This window comes from Equus asinus, chromosome 17, assembly GCF_041296235.1.
Source record: "Equus asinus isolate D_3611 breed Donkey chromosome 17, EquAss-T2T_v2, whole genome shotgun sequence".
Classification (NCBI taxonomy): domain Eukaryota; kingdom Metazoa; phylum Chordata; class Mammalia; order Perissodactyla; family Equidae; genus Equus; species Equus asinus.
The window spans coordinates 17,650,724-17,669,086 of record NC_091806.1 but is presented as its reverse complement, the minus strand read 5'-3'; the positions used below and the strand labels follow the sequence as shown (position 1 = coordinate 17,669,086).

General features: G+C 44.9%; 1 pseudogene; it reads left to right on the top strand.

Moving 5' to 3' along the window:
• The first annotated feature begins 1,789 nt into the window (after positions 1 to 1,789).
• The window catches only part of LOC123277906 (olfactory receptor 5D16-like), a 29,822-nt pseudogene continuing 13,248 nt past the window's right edge, over positions 1,790 to 18,363 (top strand).

Genomic DNA, 18,363 nt, shown 5'->3' with positions numbered 1-18,363 from the left:
TAGAAGCAGAAAGTAGAATGGTGGTTGTCAGCAACTAAGGAGGGAGAAATGGAGACATATTGGTCAAGGGGTACAAAGTTTCAGTTATGCAAGCTGAAAAAATTCTGAAGATCTAATGGATAGCACGGTGATTAAAGTTAACAATATTTTACTGTATACTTGAAACTTGCTAAGAGGATAGAATCCAGGTATTCTCACCAAAAAAGGAAGAAAATAGTAATTTGAAGTAAAGGATATGTTAATTAGCTTGATTGTGGTGATTATTTCACAATGTATATGTATATCAGAACATCAGGTTGTACTCCTTAAATACATATAATTTTTATTTGTCAATTATACCTCAAAAAGCTAGAAAAATTGAAGAAAATAAACAATGTACTAAAAAAGAGAAAAATATTTGTCAAGTAAATAAAAAAGATAACTTCTACTATGATTTGTTATACAAAAATTTGGGGAGACTATGCGAATTATCATGCAACAGGAAGAGAAGACATTTAAACTTTCAATGAACTTTTATATAAAATGATTCTTAAGCTTAAGTTGTTTTTCTTCAGGTTTTCCAGGAAACCAGAAATACATCAGAAAATAATCGTTAATTTTAATTGCTTAAGTCCTCTGGAGAATAAGGCAAGTAATTTTCTCTACAGTCCTGGTGGGACAGGGAGTGGAAGGAGATATAAGAGTCGGCAACTCCCATAGACTAGCTCTCCAGAGGCAGGAGAGGGCCTGCCTTTTCCACCAGCAGGTGGTTTGTAGCTCAGAGAAAATACGGACATTCTTTTTTCATGTGAGATATGTAGAAGATGCCTTAGATTCAGTCAGTTCCTCATAGGAAAAATCATTTGGAGAAACTTTTCAGCCAACTGTAAACATTAAGTATCTGGAACAGGAAGTACCTCTGTTTACAGAGCTTTGTCTGGAGAACCTGGCTTAGCTGAGCTCCTCCATAGCAGTGTCTGGAATAACTGTTTCCTGAAAGTGGGGGAATAGAAGGGCCCTGAAGGTTTTCAGTTATATGTCCATGAGCTTTTGTGATTTTTTTGGAAATGCTGTGCATGGGAGAATAAGAGGTATTTAAATAAAATAGAATTGAAAGAAATAAAATGAACCTTCTGGAGAACTATAATAAACAGGACTTACTCTAAATAAGATTGTAGACGGTGAAAAAAGAATACTGGCTCACAAGGGAAAAAAGAGAAAAAAAGGGAAGAAAGGATAAGGAAGAAGGTTTTAAATACCACACTTCACAGATTCAAAAATAAAGCAAATTGTTTAATCCATAAAATAACATCATTTGGCCGATAAGGAACCATGATATTTAATTTGCATATTAGTTTTAAGTTGAATTCAAACAGAAGAAATGTGAAAATTTACCAGAGTCAAGAAAATAAAGCAGTAGTTCTCAACTACAGGCAATTATGTATCCTCCTCGGTTCCCGAGGGGACATTTGAGAATGTCTGGAAACATTTTGGATTGTCACAACGGAGGGACTGGGGATTAGGGTGATACTGTCATCTAGTGGATAGAAGCCAGAAATGCTGCTATACATGGTGCAATGCAGAGGGTAGCTCCCCATCACAAAAAAATAGTCCAGGGAAAAATGCCAATAGTGCTTAGCTGAGAAACCTTGAAAAAGGGAATTAAGAAATAATTTTATAATATTGATCATTGACATGAAAACGTTGCCTTCTGATTGATTTTTAAATCCTTGGATATCTGAACAAACAGGGCCATTGAGAATTCTGTGTTATCTGCGGCCTCTCACCTTTAGTGATGGAATATCTGGAACCGTCTGGTTCTAGAGTTGCAGAAACAGAGATGACCTTACCAGAAATGATAGTCTGAGAAAAATCTTCATTATAAAGAATTATAGTTGAAGGGATTCCTTGCATGCTTGATTTACAGTATCAAAAAGAGGAAAGTTCCAGAAGAACTGGGATGTGTTCCTGACCATAACATTCTGAGTTGTTCTGGATATAGGATTGCCAGATCTAGCAAACAAACATACAGAATGCTAAATTTAGCTTGAACTTCAGATAAACAATGAATGAATTTTTAGTATGAGTCTGTCCATACTTATAGCAAAAATTCGTTATCTATATGAGATTAAAATTTAACTGGCGGTTTTACCTCGTAACCAATTTGATAAACCCCACCATTCTCTCTGTCTTAAGAATTCCTTTATCATAAATGTCTTTAGAGTGTGGAGATATCTTAACACTCATCTACATTCTTGGCAGGTAATGGGAGACAGAACGAGTATTCTTAGAATCTTACAGAGAGAGGAAAGAAGGGTCTGGAAAAGGGAAGAGTCTTTCTCAATGTTTAAGGGTACTTATCATACTTATTCCTGAACAAGGATGTTTCTCTAACTCCCATTCTCTACATTTCATCTTGACGTTGATCTTCAGAACAGCTCTGTGGCCCTCAACACATTCATTGGACTGGTTTTCACAGTTTTATAGTATGAAGATTGTCTTTAAAATGGTCAAAAGAATTAGCAAAAAATTGTGAAAATGTGGTCTTTACAAAATAAAAATGTGAATATCTCAATTTATCATGTACGTCAGAGCCTGGAATAGAGTGATGGGTACATGGCTGTGAATTTAAGAATCTGAGTTCTACCTGTAGGTTGATCATCTGATATCTATCTGTCACTGAAGAAGTCATGACTTATTCAGGCTTCTGTGTGCTTACCTGTAGAAAAAGGCAGTTCAATAGAAATTCTTCGTTGAAAAACATAAGTAATTATTTACTTTGATATTTGACTTATGTAGTCAAAATAGGAATGGCCATTAAAGTGCTAAACTGATATTTAAAATATGGATATGATTAAGTATACAGACAATTCTTTCTTTATATCACAATATATGCACATCTTTTTATAAAAATTCATTCCAACTATAGAAGTTATTTTAGATGCTTTGCCTGTCATTAGTAATTGTAGGACATAAAAAACATTTTCTTTTCATTTTTCTAGGCCTTTCTTTGTGCAATGCACAAAATCAGTGAGATAAGAATGTCTTACATGAGGATTTGATTACATGTTACCACCTAATTTTCCTGAGTTCATATTATTCCATTTGTAAGTCTTTAAAGTCATATTTCAGAACATGAACAGAATTAAGTTTTATAAGTTTTGAGGAAGTAAAATTAACTAGTAATTCTTTTCTGAAACATTAGATATTCCTATCTTGGATACATAACACCTAACAGGATTATAACACAGATCTATTTTGTTTCACCTTATGCTATACACAGGGGAGAGTGAAGTATGCTTCATGTGTCAATTGCTTTCCATAATGTATTATTTCCAAGACTGACTTTCAGATCTTACCATCAGGAAACATGTTTCTGGCAGAGATAAATATAACTGATGGGGTCATACTTACTCTCTTTGGCTTCTCAGACTACCCGGCACTGCAAATTCTCCTCTTCTTGGTATTTCTGGCCATTTACAGCTTCAGTGTGATAGGGAATCTTGGAATGATTGTGATCATCAAAATTAACACTAACTACACACCCCCGTGTACTTTTTTCTCAGCCACCTCTATGTGGATTTCTACTATTCTTCTATCATTGTTCCCACAATGCTCTGAAGCTACTTGCAGAAGACAAAAGTATTCCATTTTCAAGATGTATGGTGCAATCCTTTTTCTTTTGCACATTTGTAGTGACTAAATCAATTCTATTTGCTGTGATGCCCAATGACCGCTTTGTGGCCCATTGCAACCCTCTGCTCTACACAGTTGCTGTGTCACAGGAACTCTGTGCCATGCTACTAGTTGTAGCATGTGCATGGGGAGCAGCACGTTCTTTGCTACTCACATGTTCTGCTATTAAACTTTCTTTTCAGGGTTTCAATATAATCAATCACTTCTTCTGTGAGCTGTCCTCCCTGATTTCCCTCTCTATCTCTGATTGTTAGCTCAATCAGTTGTTTCTGTTCATTGTTGCCACATTTTTTGTTTTTTTTTTCATTAAGATTATGAAAGTTAACATCCTTGTGAAATTACAGTTGTACATCATTATTAGTCATGTTGTAGGTACACCACTTCACCCCTATTGCCCTCCCCCCACCCCCCTTTCCCCTGGCAACCACCGATCAATTCTCTTTGTCTATATGTTAGCTACCACCTATGAGGGGAGTCATACAGAGTTCATCTTTCTCTGTCTGGCTTCTTTCACTCAACATAATACCCTCAAGGTCTATCCATTTTGTTGTGAATGGGACGATTTTGTCCTTTTTTTGGCTGAGTAGTATTCCATTGTATATATCTTCCACATCTTCTTTATCCAATCATCAGTTGCTGGGCACTTAGGATGGTTCCATGACTTGCCTATTGTGAATAATGCTGTGATGAACATAGGGGTGCATGGAACTTTTGGAATTGCTGATTTCAGGTTCTTAGGGTAGATACCCAGTAGTGGGATGGCTGGGTCATAAGGTATTTATATTCTTAACTTTTTGAGGAATCTCCATACTGTTTTCCATAGTGGCTGTACCAGTTTGCATTCCCACGAACAGTGTATGAGGGTTCCCTTTTCTCCACAGCCTCTCCACCATTTGTCACTCTTGGTTTTGGATATTTTTGCCATTCTAACAGGTGTAAGGTGATATCTTAGTGGAGTTTTGATTTGCATTTCCCTGATGATTAGTGATGATGAGCATCTTTTCATGTGTCTATTGGCCATCCGTATATCTTCTTTGGAGAAATATCTGTCCATGCCCCCTGCCCATTTTGTAATTGAGTTGTTAGATTTTTTATTATTGAGTTGTGTGAGTTCTTTGTATATTATGGAGATTAACCCTTTGTCGGATAAATAACTTGTGAATATTTTTTCCCAATTAGTGGGCTGTTTTTTTGTTTCAATCCTGTTTTCCCTTGCCTTGAAGAAGCTCTTTAGTCTGATGAAGTCCCATTTGTTTATTCTTTCTATTGTTTCCCTCATGTGAGGAGTTATGGTGTCCGAAAAGATTCTTTTGAAGCTGATGTCAAAGAGTGTACTGCCGATATTCTCTTCTAGAAGACTTATTGTTTCAGGCCTAATCTTTAGGTCTTTGCTCCATTTTGAGTTTATTTTAGTAAATGGTGAAAAAGAATGGTTGATTTTCATTCTTTTACATGTGGCTGTCCAGTTTGCCCAACACCATTTGCTGAAGAGACTTTCTTTCCTCCATTGTAGGCCCTCAGCTCCTTTGTCAAAGATTAGCTGTCCATAGATGTGTGGTTTTATCTCTTGGTTTTCAATTCTGTTCCATTGATCTGTGCATCTGTTTTTGTACCAGTACCATGCTGTTTTGATTACTGTAGCTTTGTAGTATGTTTTGAAGTCAGGGATTGTGATGCCTCCGCTTTGTTCTTCTTTCTCAGGATTGCTTTAGCAATTCTGGGTCTTTTGTTGCCCCATATGAATTTTAGCATTCTTTGTTCAATTTCGGTAAAGAATGACATTGGAATTCTGATTGGGATAGCGTTGAATCTGTAGATTGCTTTAGGTAGTACGGACATTTTAACTATGTTTATTCTTCCAATCCATGTGCATGGAATGTCTTTCTATCTCTTTATGTTGTCGTCGATTTCTTTCAAAAAGGTCTTGTAGTTTTCATTGTATAGATCTTTCACTTCTTTGGTTAAATTTCTCCCAAGGTATTTTATTCTGTTTGTTGCGATCATGAATGGGATTGAGTTCTTGAGATCTTTTTCTGTTAGTTCATTGTTAGCATACAGAAATGATACTGATTTATGTATGTTGATTTTATACCCTGCAACTTTGCTGTAGTTGTTGATTGTTTCTAATAGTTTTTCTATGGATTCTTTGGGGTTTTCTATATATAAGATCATGTCATCTGCAAACAGTGAGAGTTTTACTTTTTTGTTGCCTATTTGGATTCCTTTTATTTCTTTTTCCTGCCGAATTGCTCTGGCCAAAACCTCCACTACTATGTTGAATAAGAGTGGTGAAAGTGGGCACCGTTGTCTTGTTTCTGTTCTGAGAGGGATGGGTTTCAGTTTTTGTCCATTGAGTATGATGTTGGCTGTTGGTTTGTCATATATGGCCTTTATTATGTTGAGGTACTTTCCTTCTATATCTATTTTATTGAGTGTTTTTATCATAAATGGATGTTGGATCTTGTTGAATACTTTCTCTGCATCTATTGAGATGATCATGTGGTTTTTGTTTCTCATTTTGTTAAGCAAGCCTAGACATCGGAAATGGCAGCCAACCCACCAAATGGGTGTATCAGTTGTTGGCAGAACGTCTGCTTCTAGGTCTCTGTTCTACAAAAACAGATGTACATTCCAGTACAATTATGGAGTGAACAATTGGAGATGGTGCAGTCCTTCAAAGCCAGGGTTGCTTGGTAGAAGGTGATGTGTGGTCACTGAGAACGCACAAGGGGACAGGACTGAGTGTCCCTGTTCCTCTGTGGGACATCAGGTCCAAGGATAGGAAAGCCCTGGGCTCCTGCCCACCAAACCCACTCACACTGCTTAACACACACACCTATATACGTGCAGGCACATGGGTCCTCAAAGATCATTGCCCTGTAGAGCGAAGAGTGAAAAGATGGATGGCACTTGTTGTGGGCACTTATTTCCCAGTCGGAGGAGTGGACCCTCTTTCCTTACTCACATTAAAACATTATTTTAGTAAATGAAAAACAATTGTCAATCCAAATTCTGAAAAACGTAGATAAGGTATTTTATTCCTTAAGATATTTGTAATCAATCTAAGCGTGTAATATGCGATAATCATATTTTGTAATTTGCTCATTGCATAACCTGATCCGTGGCCCATCCAGGAAGGGAAACGATGCGAAAGGTGTCTCCCGGCCTCACACATTCCCCTCTTGGTTTCCACCTCTCGTGTCACCCTTTAAATGTGGTGCCTATCCCCAGATAAAGACAATAGTCAACATGGGGGCTTCATTTTTCATACATAAGCTTTGATGGAGCAGGGATTTTTCTCCCTAATAAAAACTGTTTTCTTGAATTTAAAAAGTGATTAATCATACTCCTCTGATATTACGTAGCCGGACACAAAAGGCCACGTCTTGGATGCGTCTGCTCAGCTGAACAGCCCAGCAGAGGTAAGTCCATAGAGTCAGAAAGCTCAGCGGGCCCCAGGGACGGGGTGGGAGGGAGGAGGACTGAGAGAAGAACAGGGAGAGGCCATCCCTTCCACGACAGTGTTCTTGAATGAGGTCAGGATGACGGTCGGGCAACACTGTGAGCGTCCTCCTGGCCAGGGAAATGGACATTTGGAAAGGATCCAGGAATGACATCCTGTTGAAGTGAACATCACAAGAAAAATTAAAGGCAAGCATTAAGCATGTGCAAGACAAAACAGAACTTTAATGAACTGGTGGTAAAGGGGAAGGGGCGGAAATCAGTGGTGGGACCACGGTGCAGGGGCTGAGGCTCGTTGCTGGGAGGACGTGAATGGTCTTTCCATTGCTTGAAGTGCAATCCAGGCTGAGACTCGAGGCGGCTGCGGTGCTGGACGTCGATCTGTGGCTCTGAGGTGTGGTGGGCACTAGAGTTGGAGAAGGGGGGCGATGTTCATCTGGGTTGGGATCTTTCTCAGGAGCTGGTGCTGCAGATCCAAGAAGAGAAAACCACATCCACATGACAAGGCACATGTGTGTGGTGACGGATTGTAATTAGTCTTTGGGTGGGGGACCTGCTGTAATCTACGCAGAAATCGAAATATATAAGGCTGTACACTTGATATTTATGTAAGGTTATAAAGTACTGTCACTGCAATCAAGAATTAACATGGGTGAATGGTGAAAAAAAAGATACCCCAAAATAACCATGCCACACACACACATACACACACAGACACAGACACACACACACACGGACAAACACACACAGGGAAACCAAACGTGACTGTCTTTCCATGTTCCTCCCACGGAAGGGAAACGGCTCACCAATCAGGGAGACTCAGTACACGAACCACCCTCCAGAAGGTCTCCCGTATCTGGAGTCGGTGGGAATTGTGATGGGAGCCAGCTCATTGCTCCCAGCCTAACCCCAGCCTCTGAAGGCTCTGTGCTGAACGGCCCGGCCACATTGCCTCCACACACGCCCGTGTCACACAGCCCGTGTCCTGCTCACCCTGACTCTCTGCCTCGCTGGGCTCAGGGTGCAGCAACTGTGAAAGCAGAAGGCGAGCTTGATGCTCCACCTGCGAGCCTGGCATGCTGAACGCAAGGAAGGCCAATACCCTTCTCAAGCTCGGAAAGTCTGGGGGCTGGAAAAAGTACTGGGGATAGGATTCCATCCACATGCTGAGAATGAAGGCCAAGGCCCTGAGGAGAGACAGGTGGGCAGCGGAGTCAGAGAACCGGCCTCTCCTTCCACACTGCCCTCCCAGGGTACCTCCGTGGGGGCCTGGGCTCCAGTGTCTCCTGCTCCTGCCCAGCCAGGGGCCAGTCCCACTTTCCGTGCGCGTGCGACCTGGCCAGTTTGGCAGAACAGGTCACGTCTCCAAGGAGAGGCTGGGATAACACCTTGGAAAGTGAGAGCACTCGGTCCCTGGTGTGATCGCCCATCCTTTTCCTCAGGGAAGCCTGACACAGTCCTCGAGTGTCTCCTGGCACATCCCACTGGGATGCCAATCCAGGAGGGAAGGGCATGGGGCCATCTGCTCTGTTCTTGCACACATTGGTTCACAGTAGGGTGCAGTGAATATCTGGCCGATGAGGGAACAATGGCCTTTGTCTCCCGCCCATGCTTCCTACTGCCCTCCAAACACCTCAGCCTTTAGCTCCTGTGCCTCTGTGCTGCCTGATTCACTAGGTGACCCATGTGGGTGACATTCCCCTCCTGCTAGGGGCTGACACGGAGGGTATCATTTGGCCCCTGAGCAGGGAGTGGGCTCGCTGGGACGCAGCGGAGCCCCCACCGTGGAGGTTCTATGATATGAGTGAGCAGGATGCTCAGACACCTCCTGTTCTGTGTCCCAGGATGGGGAGTGGAGGCGGGACTGGGATGGGGATTGGATGCATCTGGGTGCTGTAGGAGCATCCTCCACTCCCCCCTAGGCTCCCACAGCGCCCACAGCCCCCTCCAGAGCTCTCCTGGACTGCTGTCTTCTCTTCTTTGAGAAGCCGTCAGAACTCTGCCGGCCCAAAGGAATCACAAGATGTTGGGATGGCGGGTGCTGCCAGCAACCCGATCACAGGCCCCACACTCCCCTCACAGTGTGGAGAGGGGAGGCCCTCCCACTTGATCCAGTGCCCACTCACTTTTTCCATAGGCGGGTGGGCGCGTCTTCCACTCTACAAAAGAGGATGAATCTGTAACTAGAGGAGACAGGAGGGCATCACATTGACTGTACTGGATGGCAGCTGCCTGAGGAGTCTTTTGTGACTGTCTAACTCCTACCTAGCACGGAGCCCTGGAGGGCCGATCCAGCTGACCTTTCATAGGGCTCAGCTTCTCCAAAGGGCCGTCCAGGCAGGAGCTCATTGAGTCCCTACAATAGCCCTTGGTGGTTGTTCCTCTGTTCTCCCCATTATTCAGAGGAGCAAACTGAGGCTCAGAGAGGTACGCGGACCTCCCCAAGACTCCCAGCATGCAGGTAGCTGGAGCCGCAGAGTCCTGGGGAGGGCAGGGCACTCACCTATTAAAGAACTCATCTAGCACCTCTTGTGTGGTGGCCACATCTGTGTATGTCAACAGGAAGCTGTGGATAAAAGTGGTGTCGCACAGCAGGAAGGCGGGCACAAGGTGAGCCACCAGACGCTCGAGTGGAGTGTTGTGAACCGTCCACAGCCGGGGAAACGATCTCTTCTCCATTGTGGATGTGTCGAGAGCCTGGGGTGGCACAGAGGAGAGGCTCAGTGTCAGAGACAGCATCCTAGGTACCAGGAGGTTTGGGGCTGGCCGTCAGAGCAATGCCTCAAGCTCCCAGTGACTTCTAGCAAGAGGTGGGACAGGAGTGTCCAGAGTAGGAAACACTTCTGGTCTTGTGGGTAGAATCAGACAGGGGAATGAACGAACGTGTTAGTATCAGTACCAGTAGCAGATCAAGGTGTTAGCGGAGAATTGACAGCACCTGTGTGTGTTAAGAGCATCAGCCCTGGGGTTTCTGACAGAAGAGCCCATTGCAGAGAGGAGAAGACGGGGGCTTTCCCTGTGGTGGGATGGATTGGGACAGGAGGACAGGCAGGACGTTCAGTGCAGCACTGATGAAAAGACAACATGAGGTCCCACAGCAGTGAAGGGCTGAATCAGTCTCGTCCACGGTCTGCCATCCAAAATGTCGTGCAGCTCAGTGAGGCCCCGGCCCCTGACCTGGAGGGGCCATGGGCACGTGTTCCTCAGGAGGGCAAAAGACAGAGCAACACATATGTCCCAAGAGCCACACATCCTTTTGGGGAAAGGCATCCTTGTCCATCATGAGGCTGTGTGAGACATGGAGAAAGTGTGGAAGGATTGTGAGGTCATCATGGACACTTGGGGATGGGGTGAAAGAGGAAAATGTGTAGAAAAATGCAACGATCCCCTTGAGCAAACATGAGGTGAAATGGGAGAAAAGTCTCTTTTCTGGGATTCGTAGAGTTATGGTGACAGTGACTTTGAACGTGGCCAAGACAGGAGCTGGGCAGTGCGGGCAGGTTGGGGTCAGAGATGGGGAGACAGATTCCTTCTGGAGCAGGAGTGGTACCAGGGCCTTGTAGGACCTAGGGTTGTCTTTGGTGTCCTGGGGCCCTGGGTTCTGGGTGTGCTGAGCACCTGCACTCACCCAGGACCAGCGCTGGCTTGTGTCGGCCGGGTGCCGCATCATCCCTTCCTGTATAGTCAGGGAGAGGAAGGACTGATGTGTCTTGTCCTTTCCGACCTCCTGAGGAACAACCTGTAAAGACAGTGCCCGGCAGCCAGGCAGGAAGCCTCAGAGCACTGGCTGACTGACTTCGGGGGCACTCACACCTCGGTGACTCTCTCCACTCCAGACCCACATAGACAGATGGCCAACAGGCGCATGAAAAGATGTTCAATCTCACCACTTCTTAGGGAAGTTGAAATCAAAACTACCACAAGATCTCATGTCACAGTCATCAGAATGGCTCTAATGAACAAGACAGGACAAAACATGTGTTGCAGAGGATGTGGAGACCAGGGACCCTGCCTACGCTGCTGGTTGGAGTGCATACCCATGCAGCCAGTACGAAAAACAGGATGGAGATTCCTCTGAAAATTAAGAATGGAACTACAGTATGACCCAGCTATTCCACCACAAGGTATGTGTTCAAGAATGTGAAAACACGAATGCGTAAAGATGTCAGCATGCCTGTGTAACTTGCAGCATATTTGACAATAGCCAAGACTTGGAAGCAACCTAGTTACCCATGAGGAAAATGTGGCATATATACACCGTGCAATACTACTCAGTCATCCGAAAGGAGGAGATCTGGCCTTCTGTGACAGCATGGATGGGCATGGAGGGTATTATGCTAAGTGAAATAATTCAGGGGGAGAAAGTCCAATAGCCTTGTGACTACTCTCATAAATCAGGGATGACGGCAGCAAACAATCACAGGAGATAGGCTTTGGATTGGGGGTTCCAGAGAGGAAGTGGGGAGGGAGGAGGGTGACAGGGGTGATTAGGCACATGTGTGTGGTGATGGATTGTCATTAGTCGTTATGTGGTGAACACGATGTCATCTACACAGAAATCGCAATATAATGATGAACCCCTGAAACTACGTAATGCTATAAACGAAGGTGACTCCCATCAGAAAAAGAATTGAAGGAAACTTGGCCCAGTTAAGAGGTAACTTGGGAATCCCCTTTCCATGGTGCCAGCCTTGTCCTGGGATGTGAAGATGGCAGCAGCACCAGGTGATCAGCTGTACACCCAGCAGTTCCCACCAAGTGAGGATCCCCCCCACGGAAGGGAGAGGGTGGGGGCCGTTCAGTGGGGGCTCACAGAGGTGGCCTGAGCTGGATAGCCCGATGTAGGCCCCCTCGTGCTACCTTTGATGACCTCCTGGCAAACGGCCATAGGTGTGGCGTATGAGAGGTGAGCCACCCTTTAAAACGAGTAAAAAGGTTATGGCTCCAGGTCTTCTGGGGACCATAGACGTGGTAAGGCAGGATACAGCAGGAAAACATCTTTCCGTAGCAGCTGTCTCCAGCCAAGTGAGCTGAGTGTGAGGATCTGGGTGCCTGTTTACAGGAGGCCCCTGCACTGTGGGCATTGTTGTGAAAGAGGTTACATCATTGCCTGGAGACCACGGTGATCTGAGCCACTTCCCCTCATACCACCCATTCAAGCAGTCCTCTGGGCAGGGCACTGCTCGCCCACTTTTCCATGCAGTATCATATGTGTCCCCAGGATCCCCAAACCACCTGTCTCCACAGGCCTCCGAAAAGGTCTGGGTGCAGCCAGGGTCCCAGCTTTGAGACAGACGCAGACACAAGTGCTCCTTCTTCCCTGTTCCTCATCCTGGAGAAGCCATCGTGCCTCGTGGGGCCATTCTGCCTCCAGTCTGCATGGGGGGGATTATCCTAGCCCATACTCCTTGGAGATGCCCTCAGGCCCGAGTGGGAAAATACCTGTGAAATTGGAGGAGCGGTGTCCCATGTAGGGAATACCTCTAACCGCTTTTTTCTTCCTCTCCTCTCCTCCCCTGTGTCTGCCTCTCTTCTGAGCCCACCCCATAGTCCGTCCTTCCATCTAAAGTCTCTGTGTGTACGTGTGTGTCACGGCTCAAGTCCTGGATGCCCAGGAGGAAACAGCTTCCACAGAGGAAGGGATGGGCAAGAGCTTCCCAAGAACTGACGGTTTCTGTTGTCCACCCCAAAGCCTATTGGAAGGGTTCCAGTCTTGCCCTAGAATATCAGAATACTTCCTTCTGCTTGGACTCTTGTCTGTCATGTGCCGTGGGCCAGTGTTTACCTGTTTATGGGCCTCAGTTTCCCAATTCTCCAGTGTGGGATTGAGTTCAGAAGTGCATAAGCATGAGCTCAGCAAAGGTGGCCCCTGCTCCCTCCACCCTAGGCGTGACATGGATGGGGAACACTCAAGTGTTCGCCTGCCCTGGGCTCATCCTCAGGCAGAAACTTGCCAAATGCACGACCAGGCTGCCAACTTCTCAGTCTCAGCCCCCTGCCCTCTCCATGTCTGACTGCAGTTAGAGCAGCACCGCATTTTCACAGCGCCCTGAAGAAGCCTGGGAGCAGCCAGGGCCCCATCCTTGAGGATGCCGAGCTGGGTTTACACCTGGCTCCACCTTGAACTAGACTGTGATTCTGCCCAGGGCATTGAGCCTGTGAGGTCTTCTCCTTCTCCCTCAATGGCCTCCTGTGATCCCCTCTGCTCGGTCTACACATGCTGCTGGAATCCACTCCCCTTGAGTGTGGCCTGAAGTTCGTGATTCCCTTCTACTCCGTGGAACAGGGCAGAGTGATGCGAAGCCATTTCTGAGACTGGGTCCCAAACAGTCCAGGGCTCTCCTCCTGCTCACTCTCAGCTGTTTCTCTATCTCTCTCTGATCCCTCACTCTGGGGAACAGGCCTGTGTGTTCTGGGTTGTGCTCTAGAGAGGCTGCTGAGGCCTGGCCCTGAAGGAGACCCACCGACAGAGGGGCACGCAGGCCTCCAGTTGCAAGGGGTCCCTCTAGGACCCAGAGTGCGCTCAGAGGGGGAGGGAAGCAGATCCTGCCTCAGTTCAGAGCACAGCCTGACTCCCTGAGAGCATCTGGCAGAGGCTCCCAGCTGAGTGCTGCTGGAGTCCTGGTCCAGTGCCACTGTGACATAATCAACGTTCGTTGGTTGAGCCCATAAAGATGGGGAAAGGTTGTCACACAGCAATAACGATAGCTGCCTAACGCTGTTGCCCTGCCCCTGGCCCTGGCCTTGCCCTCCGCTCTCCTCCCTCCCTGACTCTCCAGCCAAGCTCCTTCTAGCCACGCTGCCCTGCTCTCTAACCTCCTCTCTGACCAACCTCACTTGTGCCTCCAAGAGTCTGCACTGCTGGGCGTTCCTACAGGCTACGGAGCCCTGGATTGAGGCAGGGCTGGCTCCTTGTCATGCTGCTGCAAATATGAATGTCACCTCGTGGCAGCCCTTCCAGGCCCCTCTCCTTCTGGACCTGGCGCTCCATAGCAGCATGGGCTTGTTTTCCTGGTGGCGTCTGCTCCTTTCATTCCTGTGGTTTTCATTTCGTGGTTTTGGCCAGCTTCCCTTCCAGATCTTTATCTGGGGGCACGAGCTTGTCGGGTCTTTTCAGCAGCAGCACTCTTGCATGCTCGTGGCACAGGTGTGGAATGAAGATCCATCCCACCACTGACTGGCTCTGTCCTTAGAGCCAAATAGACTTCCATCATTTGGATTGTGCTAGGTGGATCACGACTAAAGTTAGTCCTGTGACTGAGACTTTTGCTGGCATGTGATGAGTTATCGAAACTCAGCCCAAATTACAGGAGCATAGCACTATCTATTTTCCCAGATACCAGTGCATGGTGGGTGTTCAGAATGGAGGGACCACAATCTTTCACATGGCCTTCAGGAACACATCGTTCTTCCATCGTGTGCCTTCTCCCTCCCTAGGACATGATCCTCATCTGCATCCATCAGCATGATTGGAAAGAACAGAAGGAAATTCACGCAGGAGGATGTTATCAGCCGGGTCCAGAGCGGCACCAGTCAGTTCCTTTTCTCTTCCCTCGGCAAAGAAGTAGTCATCGGCCACCACGGAGGCTGGACCACGGCATGCAGCCCCGTGCCCCAAGAAGTGGAGGATGGATTTTGATGGACAGTTGAAGTTCTCTGCAACAATGAGTCTCTTGTCTAGATTTGTTGTGTGTTTTGAATCTTTGTTGAGGTTTTCCCATATGTCAGGCACTGTGCAAAGAGTTGGTGGCAGAAGTGACGGAGAGGCATCTTGCCCTGGAAGGAGCTCCCAATGTAGAGGGGGAGATGAGTTTTGGTGTCAACGCCTGCCACCCGAAGTGCAAAGGAGAAAGTGAAAGTGCTCCGGAAGCTCCGTGAAGCATTCTAGATTTGGAAGCTGTCTAGAGCTGCGATCAATTGAACTCCACTTCCAGACACCATCCAGAGATGTTTGATAGAGGAAGATGATGCCAGGGACAATGGAAACAGCTAGTTATGTACGAGACATGATAAGGAACACTAGGCAGCCGTTGAAATCATCCCCTCAAACATTGGAAAGGGCAGGGAGAATTATTCATGTTCAGTCCAAAGTAACTGCCCAGTTAGGGTGATCCTGTCTTTAGAATAACTCGTAAATTTGGATTCAAGTATAAATATGTTGAGTATACAAATATGAGGAGAGTGGAGGGCAGGACCAGGGCCAGGGCAGGGCAACAGTGTTAGGCAGCTTTCTACTTTATAAAATGTTCTGTTGTTCGTGTCATGAAAGGATTCCCTCAATACACTTTGTGTACTGTATGAGCCGTGGAAACGCGGCTCACCGTTTTCTCCTCCGCCACTCCCAGACAAGCACCGTCGTAGTCTCTGCCTCTGTGAGTTTGATTGTTTTAGATAGCCCTCAGGAGTGGAACCATGCATTCTTTATCCCTCTGTCACTGTCTTCTTCCATTAACATAATGTCATCTGGATTCATCCTGGCCAGGGAAATGGACGTTTGTTTTTTTTTATTAAGATTAGGATAGTTCACAACCTTGTGAAATTTCAGTTGTACATTATTTTTAGTCACGTTGTAGGTACACCACTTCACCCTTTGTGCCCTCTCCCCACCTCCCCTTTGCCCTGGTAACCACCGATCAGTTCTCCTTGTCTATATGTTAACTTCCACCTATGAGTGGAGTCATACAGAGTTCATCTTTCTCTGTCTGGCTTATTTCACTTAACGTAATACCCTCAAGGTTCATCCATGTTGTTGTGAAAGGGACGATTTTGTACTTTTTATGGCTGAGTAGTATTCCGTTGCATATACATAGCATATTGTCTTTATCCAATCGTCAGTTGCTGGGCACTTAGGTTGCTTCCATGTCTTGGCTATTGTAAATAATGCTGCGCTGAACATAGGGGTGCATGGGACTTTTGGAATTGCTGATATCACGTTCTTTGGATAGATACCCGGTAGTTGGATGGCTGAGTCATAAGGTATTTCTGTTTTTAAGTTTTTGAGAAATCTCCATAGTGTTTTCCATAGTGGCTGCACCAGTTTGCATTCCCACCAACAATGTATGAGGGTTGCTTTTTCTCCACAACCTCTCCATTTGTCACTCTTGGTTTTGGATATTTTTGCCATTCTAACAGGTGTAAGGTGATATCTTAGTGTAGTTTTGATTTGCATTTCCCTGATGATTAGTGATGATGAGGATCTTTTCATGTGTCTATTGGCCATCCGAATATCTTCTTTGGAGAAATGTCTGTTCAAGTCTCCTGCCCATTTTTTGATGGGGTTGTTTGATTTTTTTGTTGTTGAGCTGTGTGAGCTCTTTGTATATTATGGAGATTAACCCTTTGTCGGATAAGTAACTTGTAAATATTTTTTCCCAATTAGTGGGCTGTTTTTTTGTTTCAATCCTGTTTTCCCTTGCCTTGAAGAAGCTCTTTAGTCTGATGAAGTCCCATTGTTTATTCTTTCTATTATTTCCCACGTCTGAGGAGTTATGGTGTCCGAAAAGATTCTTTTGAAACGGATGTCAAAGAGTGTACTGCCTATATTCTCTTCTAGCAGACTTATTGTTTCAGGCCTAATCTTTAGGTTTTTGATCCATTTTGAGTTTATTTTGGTGAATGGTGAAAAACAATGGTCAATTTTCTTTCTTTTACATGCGGCCGTCCAGTTTTCCGAGCACCGTTTGTTGAAGAGACTTTCTTTTCTCCGTTGTAGGCCCTCAGCACCTTTGTCGAAGATTAGCTGTCCATAGATGTGTGGTTTCATTTCTGGGCTTTCACTTCTGTTCCATTGTTCTGTGCACCTGTTTTTGTACCAGTACCATGCTGTTTTGATTACTGTAGCTTTGTGGTATGCTTTAAAGTCAGGGATTGTGATGCCTCCGGCTTTGTTCTTCTTACTCAGGATTGCTTTAGCAAATCGGGGTCTTTTGTTGCCCCATATGAATTTTAGGATTCTTTGTTCATTTTCTGTAAAGAATGTCATTGGGATTCTGATTGGGATAGCATTGATTCTGTAGATTGCTTTAGGTAATATGGACATTTTAACTATTTATTCTTCCAATCCATGTGGATGGAATGTCTTTCCATCTCTTGATGTCATCATCAATTTCTTTCAAGAAAGTCTTGTAGTTTTCGTTGTATAGATCTTTCACTTCCTTGGTTAAATTTATGCCAAGGTATTTTATTCTTTTTGTTGCGATTGTGAATGGGATTGAGTTCTTGAGTTCTTTTTCTGTTAGTTCATTGTTAGCATATAGAAATGCTACTGATTTATGTATGCTGATTTTATGCTGTAGTTGTTGATTGTTTCTAATAGTTTTCCTATGGATTCTTTGGGGTTTTCTATGTATACGATCACATCGTCTGCAAACAGCAAGAGTTTTACTTCTTCATTGCCTATTTGGATTCCTTTTATTTCTTTTTTCTGCCAAATTGCTGTGGCCAACACCGCCAGTACTATGTTGAAAAAGAGTGGTGAAAGTGGACACCCTTGTCTTGTTCCTGCTCTCAGAGGGATGGCTTTCAGTTTTTGCCCCTTAAGTATGATGTTGGCTGTGGGTTTGTCATATATGGCCTTTATTATGTTGAGGTAGTTTCCTTCTATACCCATTTTATTGAGGGTTTTTATCATAAATGGATGTTGGATCTAGTCAAATGCTTTCTCTGCATCTATTGAGATGATCATGTGGTTTCTCTTTCTCATTTTGTTAACGTAGTGTATCACGTTGATTGACTTGAGGACATTGAACCATCCCTGTGTCCCTGGTATAAATCCCACTTGATCATGGTGTATAATCTTTTTGATATATTGCTGTATTCGGTTTGCCAAAATTTTGTTGAGGATATTTGCGTCTTTGTTCATCAGTGATATTGGCCTGTAGTTTTCCTTCTTTGTGTTGTCCTTGTCAGGTTTGGGGATCAGGGTGATTTTGACTTCATAGAATGTATTAGGGAGTGCTCCATCTTCCTCTATTTTCTTGAATAGTTTGAGAAGGATAGGTATTAAATCTTCTTTGAATGTTTGGTAGAATTCTCCAGAGAAGCCGTCTGGTCCTGGACTCTTATTTTTGGGGGAGGTTTTTGATTACTGTCTCTATTTCTTTACTTGTGATTGGTCTATTCAGATTCTCTATTTCTTCCTGATTCAGTTTGCGGAGGTTGTATGAGTCTAGGAATTTGTCCATTTCTTCTAGGTTGTTCAATTTGTTGGCATATAGCTTTTCATAG